At 37.9% G+C, this 14462-nt stretch overlaps 1 protein-coding gene and 1 long non-coding RNA gene across 2 annotated transcripts in view; one reads left to right on the top strand and one right to left on the bottom strand.

Moving 5' to 3' along the window:
* The window catches only part of LOC141103430 (uncharacterized), a 343701-nt gene that overhangs the window by 188932 nt on the left and 140307 nt on the right, over nucleotides 1–14462 (top strand). The window lies entirely within an intron of this gene.
* Nucleotides 1–14462, bottom strand: part of OLFM3 (olfactomedin 3) — a 395228-nt gene that overhangs the window by 379892 nt on the left and 874 nt on the right. The window lies entirely within an intron of this gene.

Genomic DNA, 14462 nt, shown 5'->3' with positions numbered 1-14462 from the left:
TTTGGCTGCAGAGTTGCAAAGAAAAAAATATTGTAATCTAGACAAAAATATATGAAAACGCGTAAACAATGCAGACCTTTAGATATATTGCAATTATTAATGCTTGTCTCTCAGAAAAAGAGAGAAAAAAAAAAAGAACAAGGAAGAAGAAGGGAACACTCATCAATATTCCAGACCTGTGTACTAAAAGGAAAAAAACATGGATTTTATTGTGATCATATTTTGGATTTATTACTGCCTCCAAATGCAAAGAACCCAAGTAATCAGGAGGCGTGAGACTAATATTACTGTGATACTGACAGAGAGCGCTTCGAACGCAGGCTGAACGAGCAGTTATATGAAGTGAAGACACTTAAAACTTCACAAGCTGATGCATAAATATCCATAAGATGAGCGTGACATTTCTTATAAGCTGCTTGATAATAAGATACTTTTTGCTGTGTACTTCATAATTATATATATATATATATATATATATATATATATATATATATATATATATAAAGATGGAGCAAGTGGGGTTTAGCAGAATATAGATAAGCAAATAGATCTGTAAACTGGATAAAACTGCAAAATCCAGCAAATCTCTTTTTTTTTTTTTGGCAAATTTTTGACTCCCCTGAAAATGAGTATGTTTGAGAATCACCCAATTCATAATTCATGTATTCAGCAATTGTATATTGCATGCTTCTTAATAGATCAGGCAAATCAGGATGTTCATATTAAGGTGAAAAATTCACAATCCAGAGTTGTTTGAATAGTCAGGCTGATAAAATATTCCCTTGATGGGTTTAACAATTTGTCAAGATTAGATTCCCTAAATGTAAGCTAATTTCTGCTACATAAGGCACTCAACCTAAACTCATACAATAGAAAGGCCATGTCTATAACACTATATATGGCCACAAGTTTGTGGACATCTGACCATTACATCTTTACGAGCTTGTCAGACATCCCATTCCAAAACTTTCCAAAAGATTTTGTAGCATTTTTTTGGGAGAATTCATCACCATTCAGCCAAAACAGCATTTGTGAGGTCAAGTACTGATGTTAGATAAGAAAACCTGGTTCGCAATCAGTGCTCCAGTTCAACCTAAAAGTGTTCAAAAGGGTTGCAGTCAGGACTGTGTGGGCCATTTAAACTCCTCCATATTTGGGGTTGATTTACTAAAGGCAAACATTTTCTTTAATTTGCAAAGAAATTCACATGCTTTCAACACATTTGAAATCAAACAATTCTATGATGCTGTAGTAATAACAGTACTCTTTACTGAAAACACCTGAACAAGAACACTTGACTTAGAACCAGCTTTCCAATGCATCCAAAAGGTGTTTGATAGGGTTGAGGTCATTATTATCCAGGTCGTTGTTGCCAGATGTTTTTTCAGAATAATTGTCTTGAATATCTGTGTATTTGGTAGCACTGACAGTACCCTTCACCAGTATCCTTAATGTTCACTAGTGAATGTTCACTCATTCCTTTTGATAACCAAATAACAATGATGTTTGTGCTCTAACAAATGTTCCTGTGCATCTGGAACTTTCCAAAGACTCTTAGTACCACCATCACTACTTTAATAAACTTTTGAAATTCCAATTTTAGATAAATTTTCATTAGTTGTGGTAGTAAATCTACCATATTTCATTATTGAAATATGTTAAACACAATAGATATAAATGGTCATAGACCTGTCTTGTGTCAGGCTGCTGGCAATTCAAAAACATTGGGATTATGATCATACTTTATTAGGACAGGCTACATGTCGCAGGAGCTGGAAACCCTGGGAGCATAGGTATAATATAAAGATGTCAATGGGTATGATCATTATGAAGACATCCACCCTGTTGAGCCCAGTAATGATTCTATTCCATTTTACTAGCTATATTTCAAAGTAGAACCCCAGATCTAAGTTGGTGCACTTTCACTGTTGCCCTTCCCTGCCATGAACCCCTTCGACTGATTTTTCTTTTCAAAAACACCCTATACTTACCTCTTATGATGCCGTTTTTTTCACATGTGGTGGTGTCATGGGTCCTTCCCCTTCTTTCATGGTACAGATGGGATTTCGTCCTCTTGGACTGACTAATGACGTGTGGAGTCCTGTGAACCCAGGCTGCATTATGACCCACCCCCAGGGAATGTGTAAACAATAGGCTGGGCTCAGAGAACATGGGTAGGAACCCAGACTGCATGATGACCCACCCCCAGAGAGTGTGTCAATGACAGGCTGGGCTCACAGGACATAGGTAGAATGATGCTGGCTGTCATGCAACTCAAAATGGAACAGTGTCTGGGTGGAGAAGGAAGCTGGGAAAGATCTGGAGCGCTGACACATTTTAAAATTTTTTTTTAACTAGAGAAGGGGGAGGTAAACATTTAAAATATACACACGCACACACACACACAAACATATATATAATGGAGCTCTTTTTTATTTTGTTATTTTAAATTATTATAATAAAATCATTGATTTATAATTTAATGTATCAGTGGTTAATACTACTTCTGGCTGGTATTCCCTACAACAAGAAGACAGATTCTAGTTTTGTTTTTATGGGGCAGGCTAGATCATTGAAGGCATAATCTAGCTGGCTATTGTAAGCAATAGCACTGTTGACAAGCACTGCAATCTCATTACTAAATCTTCTATGAGTCACAAGGAAAATATTGAAGTACGGAATGATACATGCTATTTTCAGCATACCTTTAAAGCTATCATTTGATGAGATGTATTTTCTCAGCCTAACTGCTTATATCACATACAGTAATCTGCAGATCTGATTATATGGTGTTCCTTTTCCTTACTGTTTTGGTAAAGTAAGAAAAGTAAATACCTTCCCAAAAAAACAAAAAACTGACCAAATCTACTAATTCACATTCTGATCTTAAACAAATGACCAAGCACATTATAATATCATATCTATTTGGTTGAATATAACTACGCTGGTTGATACATTTACTTTTTTCCAGAGCAAAAACTTTGGGGGTTTGATTAGTTCATAGCTGACACATACCAGGGTTAATTTGCTAATGAATTAGAAAGTTTTCTTATCTAAGTAAGGTCTTTTTTACAATGGCAGCAGACTTTACTGCCCTCTAGAAAGTGATCCTCATCAGATAGCTTTTCAGCTTGTGGTTGACAGCCGGTTTACAGCCATTGAAGGGTAGGCACTACTGCCTCCTGCATGCCTGTTTAATTGATCCCTAGGGAGATTTTTTTCTATCCCAGTGGTGGGTTTCCATTGAACTATCACACAACAAATGGCATAGCTATGTTTGGCACACAAGTGTGGTGTTGTCCAACAGGTGAGTTTGACAGGTGGTGCTGTCTGTCAGACTCATCATGCCTGTCATACTCACTAAGCGCAGCATCATGACCATGGCAATGTGTACTCATTTGTTTGGTCACCATGTACAGTTGTAAATGGTAAGATGGGCAGTAATTGGGCATTAAACATTCATATCAACCACCTGTTTTACAGGCCCCCCGCCACCAGTCTGAATTTAGCCTAAAGCTGTGTGTATTGAGTTAAGTGAACCTTCTTTAACAAATTCATCTCAATTTTTAACATAAAATCACTGATGATGATCCTATAAGCATGAGAGTCAGTTTCTCATCTTGACCTTAATCCTCTATATAAGAGTGAAGAAAGTGAGAGCCGGTTCACACGGGGGCGACTTGTCAGGCGACCTAGCCGCCTGACAAGTCGCCTCCCGTTCTGTACAATGGAACCGTGCGTCGCTCCGACTTAGAAGAAAGGTTCCTGTACTACTTTGGGGGCGACTTGCATAGACTTCTATACAGAAGTCGTCTTGCAAGTCGCCGTGGCAGTCGTGTGCAGGTCGCCTCGGTGAGGCGACCTGCAAGTCGTGCCGCTTCTAGTGTGAACCGGCTCTAAGAGGCTTTTGTTCTAAACTATGAAAGACATAGGAAGTACCTGTTTGCTGATGATGGCAACCTTTGCTGTCCCTAGCAGTTTCTAAAGCACAGGAAGTGGTCAAAGTAAAGGTAGACTTCTTCTATGTCTCCATATATATCTATTGTAGTATTGGCCTTATATTATTTGGCAAGATATGCTGGTGACTCATACCACACATTTTACCTTTGGGCAGAAGATTAAATTTAACCAGAAGTTGTGGAAAAGCTATATACTAAATAGGGGAAGCAGAATGTAAAGCTGTCCATACATTGATCGAAATTCGGCCAGTTCAGCAGGGAGCACCTGAGATTCGATCCATGTATGGGCAGGCTAGTTGCAACCAAGTCGATCCAATGATTGACTTGAGTAAAACCAGCCTGTTGGATTTCTTACATGCAATTACTGCTGACAGCTTTAGCTACTAGCAGTAATCTTTGTGTTCTGCTCAACGGGAAGGCTGGTGGAAGGAAGGAAAATTCCACCCCCAGTGGAAGGAAAGAAAAATTGAGTAATCTATGGACTGCTTAATAATCTAATCTCTGTTCACTTTAAAAAAACTACTTCAGAAATGTTTCCAGCCACAACCTCTCATCTCATAAAAGGCAGCGTCTATGGGGTGCAACTCTTTGTCTAAAAGGGGTAAATCTTCTCTGGAATCAAGATCTAAAAAATATTTATCATTATAGCTTTATAGCAGTAAAAAGTAATTCCAAACAACAATAAAATGCAAAGCTGAAATACATATAAATGAGCAGTTTCACTTGCTCTTTAACTTGTTTTGCTATCTATCCCCCTGCTCTGCAGTAAAGCAATACAGCTTGAGGACCTCCTGGCCCAAATCTTGTGATTAAATAGTGAAAGATAAGTAATACAGTGATGAGCAGGGGCGGCCCATCCATTCAGGGTGCTGGATGCATGGATTCCAATAAGGGGATATTTTTTTTTTAACCACTTAAGCCCCAGAAGATTTTGCCCCCTTCCTGACCAGAGCACTTTTTACGATTTGGCACTGCGTCATTTTAACTGACAATTGCACGAACGTGCGACGTTGCACCCAAACAAAATTGATGTCCTTTTTTTCCCACAAATAGAGCTTTCTTTTGGTGGTATTTGATCACCTCTGTGGTTTTTATTTTTTGCGCTATAAACAAAAAAAGAGCGACAATTTTGCAAAAAAACACAATATTTTTAACTTTTTGCTATAAAAAATATCCCCCAAAAATATATATCAATTTTTTTTTCCCCTCAATTTAGGCCAATATGTATTATTCTACATATTTTTGGAAAAAAAAAAAAATCGCAATAAGCATATATTGATTGGTTTGCACAAAAGTTATAGCGTCTACAAAATAGGGGATAGTTTTATGGCATTTTTATTATTACATTTTTTTTTTACTAGTAAAGGCGGCGTGATTCTTACCAGGACTGCGACATTATGGCATACACATCGGACATTTTTGACACATTTTTGGGACCATTGTCATTTATACAGCGATCAGTGCTATAAAAATGCACTGATTAATGTAAAAATGTCACTGGCAGAGAAGGGGTTAACCACTAGGGGACGATGAAGAGGTTAAATGTGTTCCCTCTCTATGTTCTAACTGAAGGGGGAGGGGACTGTGTAGGGGAGATGTCAGATCGCTGTTCATACTTTGTATGAACAGCGATGTGTTCATACTTTGTATGAACAGACGATAAGTCTCTTCTCCCCTCAGAGAACTGGAAACTGTGTGTTTACACATGCAGATCCCGGTTCTTGGTGTGTAATCATCGATCGCGGAAGCCCGGTGGTGATTGCGACCGCCGGGCACTCGCATCGGCTCCGGGGGCGAGCAGCGGACACGCGCCCCTAGTGGCCACTTACATATAACGTCGTTTCGCCCAGCCGTGCTATTCTGCTGCATTACTGCGGCGGCTGGTGGGAAAGTGGTTAAGCATGTGATTAGAGGCAGAGGCTCTAATAGGCTTCAAAAAAGGGTGGGCTCGGGGCGCAGAGCACTGTGCTCCGAGCCCACCCAGTGTTGAGACAATAGGGAATAAATATTGTGTGGTGCATTGTTTGCTGCTCACCCCCCCACCCCCTTCCCCCTGAAATATACCACAACCCGCCACTGGTGATGAGCTCATACCCCTGCTTTTGCCTCCTGTTAGCATGTTATTAGTCAGCACATGTGCATGTTGCCCCTCCCTCTCCTAGTCTCAGTGCTGCTGTGCAGGGGATTATAAGAGTCTACAACAATTTAATCAGATCAGGTACTTACTGCGTTTGCAATAAAAATAAATATCTTGTATTTTTGAAGCATACATAACTTCATTCATTGATTTTTTTTTTTTTTTATGTCTTTTTGCAAGTTCAACTTTAACGCTTCAAATTCTTATTGCCTTAGGTTACTACACCTCACTGCTCTTTGTGCTATGTCATAAAATAAAAGCCAAAGCCTTAAAAACTAGTCACATCTGGGTATTTCCACATTTTATGTTACCACTTTGAGGCTGTAATGCCTTCAACAAATCCATTAGTTCATATAAAAGAACAAAAAGACATGCAAAACAAAATTTTGAATTGGAGTTGCGGAAAGTGTAACCGTGAATTATGGCAATGCCATGAAGCTGATTAGCATATTAACACAATGCAAATTTCATTTTTATGGAAAATCTAGTGTATTTTATAACAGAAAGCGAAGATGGAAAGCAGGGCTCTCTTACCATAAATTAGGAGTATTTCATTTGAATAAATATGAAGGTTCAAAGTATACATCATAAAAATGACCTTGCTTCAGGGAATGAGAGTTGGTCAGTGGATTATAGGTGATGATTGACTCACTACAGGAAAACTGACCTGCCATCAGCCCTTAACATTTGAATCAATACAGGTTTGTTCCATGCCAAATCATTCTGAATGTTGTACCAATACAACTGGGAATCCACTCCATGACTTTGCCAAGCCTATAGCAAAAAAACATGCAGGCTTGCATTTTTCTGGGCCAAAACAATCACTACCTTGTAATATAAAGGAGTTGCTAGTAAATGTTGAAGGGCATGTGGTAAAATGTCACATTAGATCTTATTTACAGAAAGTGCTATAATTCACAACAGACACTGCACCAGATAATGGAGTAAGTGGATTAAAATTCTTGGCTTGTAATAAGTATGAGTGAAATCACAAGATCAAATAGAAATTGAGGTCTGCAGCAAGGGAGAAAAGCATAGACTTGCTCAAACTGGCATAGACATGCTAAACTCATGGGGGTTTCAGCTTCATTTATCCTTTGCATGAAGCAATAAAGAGGGGTAAGGAACTCTGCAAAAAGCATTTGTGTCTATCTGTTATGACTACACTTATTTGAAAAGCATTAATAACATAACACAATGAAAAAACAGTGATATAAAGTAAGTCATAGGAAACATTCAGATTACAGCCGATGGGTTTTTTTGGTCGGACCATTTATCACCACCATGTCCCTAATTATTAAGGAAATGGTAATTTGAAAAGAAGTCTATTCCATAACAGTTATCAGCAAGTGTATTGTTTTGCCTGAGGAAAGATTAAGCATAACGTATTGCTATTTGTTATGACGCACTCCTATTCTATACATTATAATTAAAGAATAAGTTCACATTTTAACAAAAATATAATAAATGCACATATTTTTTTTGCAGGTAAAAAAATGTGCATTTCCTATTTTTTGTTTTAGGAGCCTGCAAAGCATTGCACCAGTAATCAGCAGATCGTTGATGCCATGCAGGTCTCCTGAAGACCATCAGTGTAAGCTGTCTGCCCGTACATTGTACGGACAGGCAGTTTTAAACTGACAGAAAGAATCAATGAACTACCACAGAGCTCAACAGCACTGTGGTAGTTAATTGAGAACTACAAGCTATTGGCATGTGCAAAGGCTGTCAGAACTTGTAGTTTTCCTGTTCACAGAACACAGGGGTTCCGCCCACCCATCCGCATTTTTTTTAGATTGCATCAGTGAGTGGTGGGAGAAGATCAAAGGGGGCTGCCAAAGGGGGCTTTGGGGGGGGGGGCGGGGGCCAGTACATTTGTAATATGTTACATGTCCCTCCTGAATATGGGTGTAATATGTTACAAAAAGTGAACTTAGCCTTTAAAGCCCAATTAAACTTTCAGTTTAAATGAGATAAATACATGGGAGGGAATTAAATAAAGCTGCTGAAAGTAAAAGTGAAAAAAAAACCTGTGCCAAAAATGAAACAATTTAAATACAATGTATCAATGCAGCAGCTGTTTCAATCGTGTGATATATGTGAAAAGTGATGCCACAGGAACTAATCCTAAGACAAACAGCCCTAGCAAAAGAACTACCAATTCCCACAGTAATTACTGTGGGAATTGGTAATAAAGCTGGTGAGCCAATTTTCTGGTGTAAAATTCCCGAACCATCTGTGATTCTTTTGGTTCCAAGAGATACTCATGCACCAAATTCAGGTGGTTCTAAAAAGTCACTTTTACATTGTGACGCATGGAATGTGCCAAAATCAAAATAAAATACTAACAGTTTGTACCTTACAAAAGTGGAGCTAATTAGGACCAACTCTCTTTGGTGTACAGAGAGAGTAAATGGTGCAGATTTGTCTCGCATTTAAAGGATGTCCCTGTTTTGACAGCTAGTGGGACATCTTCTCCCCCTGCTTGCTGTCACAAATGAAAAAAATGTGGCCATAATATCTGTCTGCACCAGTCTTTATAAATCCCAGGGACTGTGTGTACATGAAATCAAAATGTGTTACAAGTCTTGCAGTTTGTTGCCTTTAGAAAGCAGCCAAACCTTGAGTAGAAAAGCATTTCCTCTTCCAGCATGCACTAGAGAAGGAGCCTGACTTTCTGTGTAAAAGCAGTGGACTCTCTGAAAAGGTTGGACACACCCCCTCCTAAATTAGGGCCAGAGTTCTTCAATCATCAGGAACCTTGAGCTTTGCTGATTGGAGAGTTAGATCTGACCCAGTATGGAGTTTATCACACCTCTGCATAGAGACCACAGCTTCCACACACAGAGCAAAGATCCTTCTCTGCAGCATGTTGGCAGTAGACAGGTTTTTATAACTAGGCTGTGTCTGCATTATAAAGGAATTCTAAGGCCTTGTTTATGGTAACAGTGTTCTCTGAAGAGTGATCGGAATGCAGAATTTGACAGGCATTGAGGAGGCATGTGTCACCTCCTCACGGCCTGCTTTAACCCCTTGAACCCTGGACTATCTACAACTGTGCACATTCCACATGGCTGTGGGGTGGTTTCAGGGTGCCCCGATTCAGTAGCATGGGTCGCTTTCAGTGAGCGATACTGAACACAATGAATAATTTTTACTCGGCATATGTACACACCCACCCACTTCCTTTGCACCAAGTGGGAATAGCTGGGGGGATGTTAAGACTGCTGCTCAACCGCATACTGCCACCCAACCACTAGTATAAATGAGCCCTAAGACTCTGAACACCTTTTGTTTTGGTGGACCTGGAATGTATTTAGCTGGCGTAAACTGAAAGTTCACTTTAGCTTTAAAATAAAGGTAAATCTAAACAATCTTAAAGTGGTTGTAAACCCATTAAAAAAAAAAACTAACAGTGCAAGACAAAGGAATAATGAGCTAGTATGCATAGCATACTAGCTCATTATGTAATACTCACCTGAGATCGAAGCCCTCGCTGTGGTGCCCATACATCGATCCGGCGGGCGGCATCACTCCCGGGGGTTACTTCTGCGGTATCGCAGCTCCGGCGCTGTGATTGGCCGGAGCCGCGGTGACGTCACTTCCGCACATGTGCACGGTAACGGCACACTCATTGAAGCAAAGGCACATACATGCCATTGCTTCAGTTTGTGTCAGTGCGCACGTGCCGATGACGTCAGGCACACGCAAATACAGGGGATATCTCCTAAACTGTGCAGGTTTAGGAGATATCCACGGTACCTACAGGTAAGCCTTATTATAGCGAAAAGTGGTCTGTAAGGTTTTACAACCACTTTAAAACCTATCAAATCTTATATAATCTTTAACATGTTGATAGAATTACAATAATAATTTTCAATATTTTTAGAGTTGCAACATTTATTTCAATAATATCTGGTGATTCTGTCTCGAAGGTCCTTATTCAGACACATCTTGTTATAGGGTGACAACGCTCTGTGCTGGTCTCCCCAATGCTCCCCTATGTTGTCACCCTGTCACATTACCTGCCAGCAAAAACTATAAGTAGCTGTGCCAACACTCATTGCACAGGCAAGGTCTGCCACCATTGTCATCATCATGAAGCCTACTCTGAGCAATGACATGTAGTCAGTGATGGGCTACATGCATGTAGACATTACGTGGCTGCAGGAAATAAGCAGCACTAAAATACAACAAATGATGAAAGAAAGATGAAAACAATGAATTCTAAAAGAAAGAAAAACATGACAGTTGCTTTGGATATACAAAAGTATTTTGCTTACTAAATGCATCTCAGTTAATGTTAATACACCTCAATAACTGCTATATTTGTGTATATGTGTGTGTGTATATATATATATATATATATATATATATATATATATATATATATATATATATATATATATATATATATGTGTATATATATTTATCCTGACATAGCTATGGCCGATGAAACCAGATTCTTTCTAGCTGTCACTGCACCTCACATGTCTGTTCTACGTACAGGCTTTGCTAGGCATAATTCAATTCAGTTCTTTTCATACTGTGTCAAGTATAATGACTATGAAAGGAATCCAATATAATGTTATTTAGGTAACCATTTGTGTGTTTCATTACCAGGGAAGAAAATTGTACTGATTTCTGTTACAGAAACTAGGGGAAAGCAGATGCAACATCGGTTTGTACTCATCTGGAAAAGTGCTGACAAATTAGGTGAATTAAACTATTAACAATATTTGTACTCTCATTTGCCAAAGGCACCTACAATATACTGTTTTCTTACCCCACCTAGCACATAACACTTTTACGGCCATGTGATTTTTTTTTTAAGTATAACATTTCATTCCTCTATAAGGTTTGCCACACTGGGATCTATGACCTGCCATACTGTTGGCTAAAGCAAAGAGAGTCAGCTGTAACTGCAATCCCAAAGAGGGCTGCCGATTCCCTGGGGCTGATTTAAGGAAACCGGAGCAACCCCCGATTTTTATCTCTCATTCTAGGTAGGATTAAACAAGAAATATGGCCGATATGGGGAACAGCTCAGCTGTTTTTCCTTTCTCAATAAATTACCCACTGTTTTTCATTATTTCAGAGCCATTCTGCATGATAAGGCTGTAACAAATACATGTCTTTATTATATGCAGTTGAATAACCTCAGTATAATCAATAAGCATATTACCAGCAAATGTACAATTTTATATTTTTTACCTAGGTTACTTTTTGTCAATGTAATTGATTGATTAATTATTAATCCATCTTAGAAAAAGATAGGGACAAGTTTAACCAGGATTTGTTTACACTAATGAAAGGTGATTTCCTATAAGCTGCAGTAGGTTTATACATAGTACAGCTCTAGTTTTAAAGTGAGCCCATACATTTCCTATAGACGGAAGCAAAGCGATTTGCAAACTTAGCAATTCTGGCAAATCTTGATGGCCTAGATTTATAAATGGCGTGTTTCTCTGAGGATGATAAAATCTGCATATATTCAGGCGAAGTGAAAATTCACAATTTTTCAAGTTGATGTGATTTACAAAATTTATGAAATAATTTACTGATGTCTATTTTCTTTATTTACTAAGAAAAAAATATGGGGGATTTACTAAAACTGGTGCACACAAAATCTGGTGCAGCGGTGCATAGTAACCAAACAACTTCTAGGTTGATTGTTAATTGAACATGCTGAAGTTAGAAGCTGATTGGTTACTATGCCCAGCTGTACCAGATTTGGTGTGCACCAGTTTATGTAAATCTCCCCCATTGCCTGGCATTGCAATTCATGGAAAACAGAAGCTGCCTGACTATTACAACGATTCTTAGGCTTTTTTTCTTCATTTCTAAGTCAGACCTAGAACAGCATGCAGATCAGAAAAGTTGGAAGAATTAATCTGCATGTTTGTTCTTTTTACAGTAAAATACCATGTAGCAAGAAAAAACAAGCCATCATAAGACCATTGTATGCAGACAAGTGGTTAATGAACAAGATTGGATTCTTATCACTTTTTTTCATACCCTAGTAATCCAGAGATGGACACATTTTAAAAGCCTGCACCTTTCCACCTGGAAGGTCAAATGAGCTCAGTGCCCAGCATGAGACAAATAGTGAACTGGGCAGAGTAGATTTTTAAAAATTCACCATCTCTATTGATGACCTCTAGGTAGCACCTTAGGTGTGCCCAACTGACCTATAATGTGCATAAAGCCTTGACTGGAGCGTGATGCAGAACTGTGCAAGGAAGCATATCAGAAAAAGAGGCCTCCAAGCAAATGTCTCCAGTACACTGTTTTAACCCTGTCTCTGTACTTTGGATAAAAGAAAGGAGCCTGGAAAAAAAAAAAGCTGAAGATGGCAAAGGCTAGACAATAACCATCTTAAAAAACACTACTCCAAAGTTATCCCGTACTCAGGGATTCTAAGCACATTTTTGAGGTTCTTTGAAGTAGAGGTACAAGTCTGCTCTGTGATAAAGGTGCTTTGATGATTTTTGAGATCACATTTCATAACAGGCAATGACAACATTGTATACAAAAGTACCAAAATGGACCCACTTCTTATTTCCCATGATATAAGTTTACCATTCACGGCTTGTATTTACAGCATTTTATTGATTTGTGTTAATTGATTGTAAAAACAAAACCACATTTTTCTTTTAAGTCAGACCTAGGCTAAAGAACACAACACAATAAATCTTGCCACTGCTCACAGTTCACACACGAAGCCGGTTATTCTCCTCCAGTGACAGCAGAATCTAGGTTGTCAATGGTCAGTAGAAAACAGCATGTGGCCATTCTTCTCCCTCCAACATCTAAACTGACTTGCAGAGTGGCAATGAGGCTTATCTTGACTAGTGGAAATTAAGGTGAGCTTGAGGTGAAAGTGAAACGTGCTAGAGTTTACATTATATAACAAAAAAAAAAAAAAAAACACTAATACTGCCTCCTTCTCATAACTATGTAACCTTATCTTGGGAAATAATATGCAGATACTGCAAGTTCTATTTATATATATATATATATATATATATATATATATATATATATATATATATATATATATATATATATATATATATATATATATAGTGTTAGTATAATCATATAACTACAGAAAACAAATATGTATATAAAATGTGTATGTGTATATATATATATATATATATATATATATATATATATATATATATATATATACACACACAATATCTGTATATTTTATCTATATCTATATCTATATATATATATATATATATATATATATGTTCTGTAGTTGTATGCTTACAGTAATACACAGGATTCATAGAGCATGAACAGCATGAGCGTCATTATTTTAATATGCACACTGTGATATAGTAACTAATGTAATGGACCATAAGTACTGAAGCATGAAATATAATAACTTAGTTGGCAAATCCCAAAAAGAAATTTACATAAAGGGACCTGAAGACATACATTCTCCTGTGAGAGCAATCGTTCGGTGATCTGTGCAACTTCAGACACCAGCACACTGTAGGAGGAAAGGGGGAGCAATTTGTCATAACTATTGCTGGCTGGTATAAAATTTGTATTGGCATCAGTTGGGTATGCTGTGCCACCAGTAAGCATTTACAGACAGACATTATTAAAACAGTCATACATTTAGTAATGTACCTGATTATATTGTCATAGTCCTAATTTGGTAATTAATAAATAAATCAATCAATAAAAAAAATAATATATCAGCCAATTAGCCAAAATGGGAGACACATTTCTTCAATAGTTACGTTAGAGGTTGTGTGACAATGATATATACACTTTTGCTTGTTTAGCCCTGTAGGTGTATACAGCACCTGTCTTTTTTAGCAGTAACATTGGGTGTAAGACTACAGATAATAAATACAGACATCAAAATGCTCAAAGATAATTACATTGTTAAGTAATCCTTAAAACATAGAGTCACGGTTACATTAAGCAGCCATGTACATACATCAAGATGTCTATAGCACAATGCACTGGGGAATGTGCTTGCTAGGTTAGGATATTCATATATTCTTGTACAAAAAAAAAAAAAAAGGCACGCTCAAGTCTAATTGGATTTCACATGCACCAGGGGCAGAATTAGCTTTCTACCTAAATGCTGCATCACTTTGCTTTGAACCCATTTCCAATAAAATAAAAGCTGTATTTATTGCTAAATACATTCCCAGGACCACCAAGCATTTACTTAGACATTAAGGAAAGAATTCTTAACTCCAAATGCCAAACCCATTATACTTCATTAAGATATAATTAGACTTGCACATGACAAGGCAGAACTGCATATTTGTACCCTTCAGCTTGCCCTCAGAGATTTTCTTCTTTTTTTTTTTTTCTGCCTGTGTGAT

Source organism: Aquarana catesbeiana, linkage group LG07 (assembly GCF_042186555.1).
Source record: "Aquarana catesbeiana isolate 2022-GZ linkage group LG07, ASM4218655v1, whole genome shotgun sequence".
In the NCBI taxonomy this organism is placed as follows: domain Eukaryota; kingdom Metazoa; phylum Chordata; class Amphibia; order Anura; family Ranidae; genus Aquarana; species Aquarana catesbeiana.
Note: the sequence above shows the minus strand (reverse complement) of the source record. Positions and strands in the feature narration are given on the sequence as shown.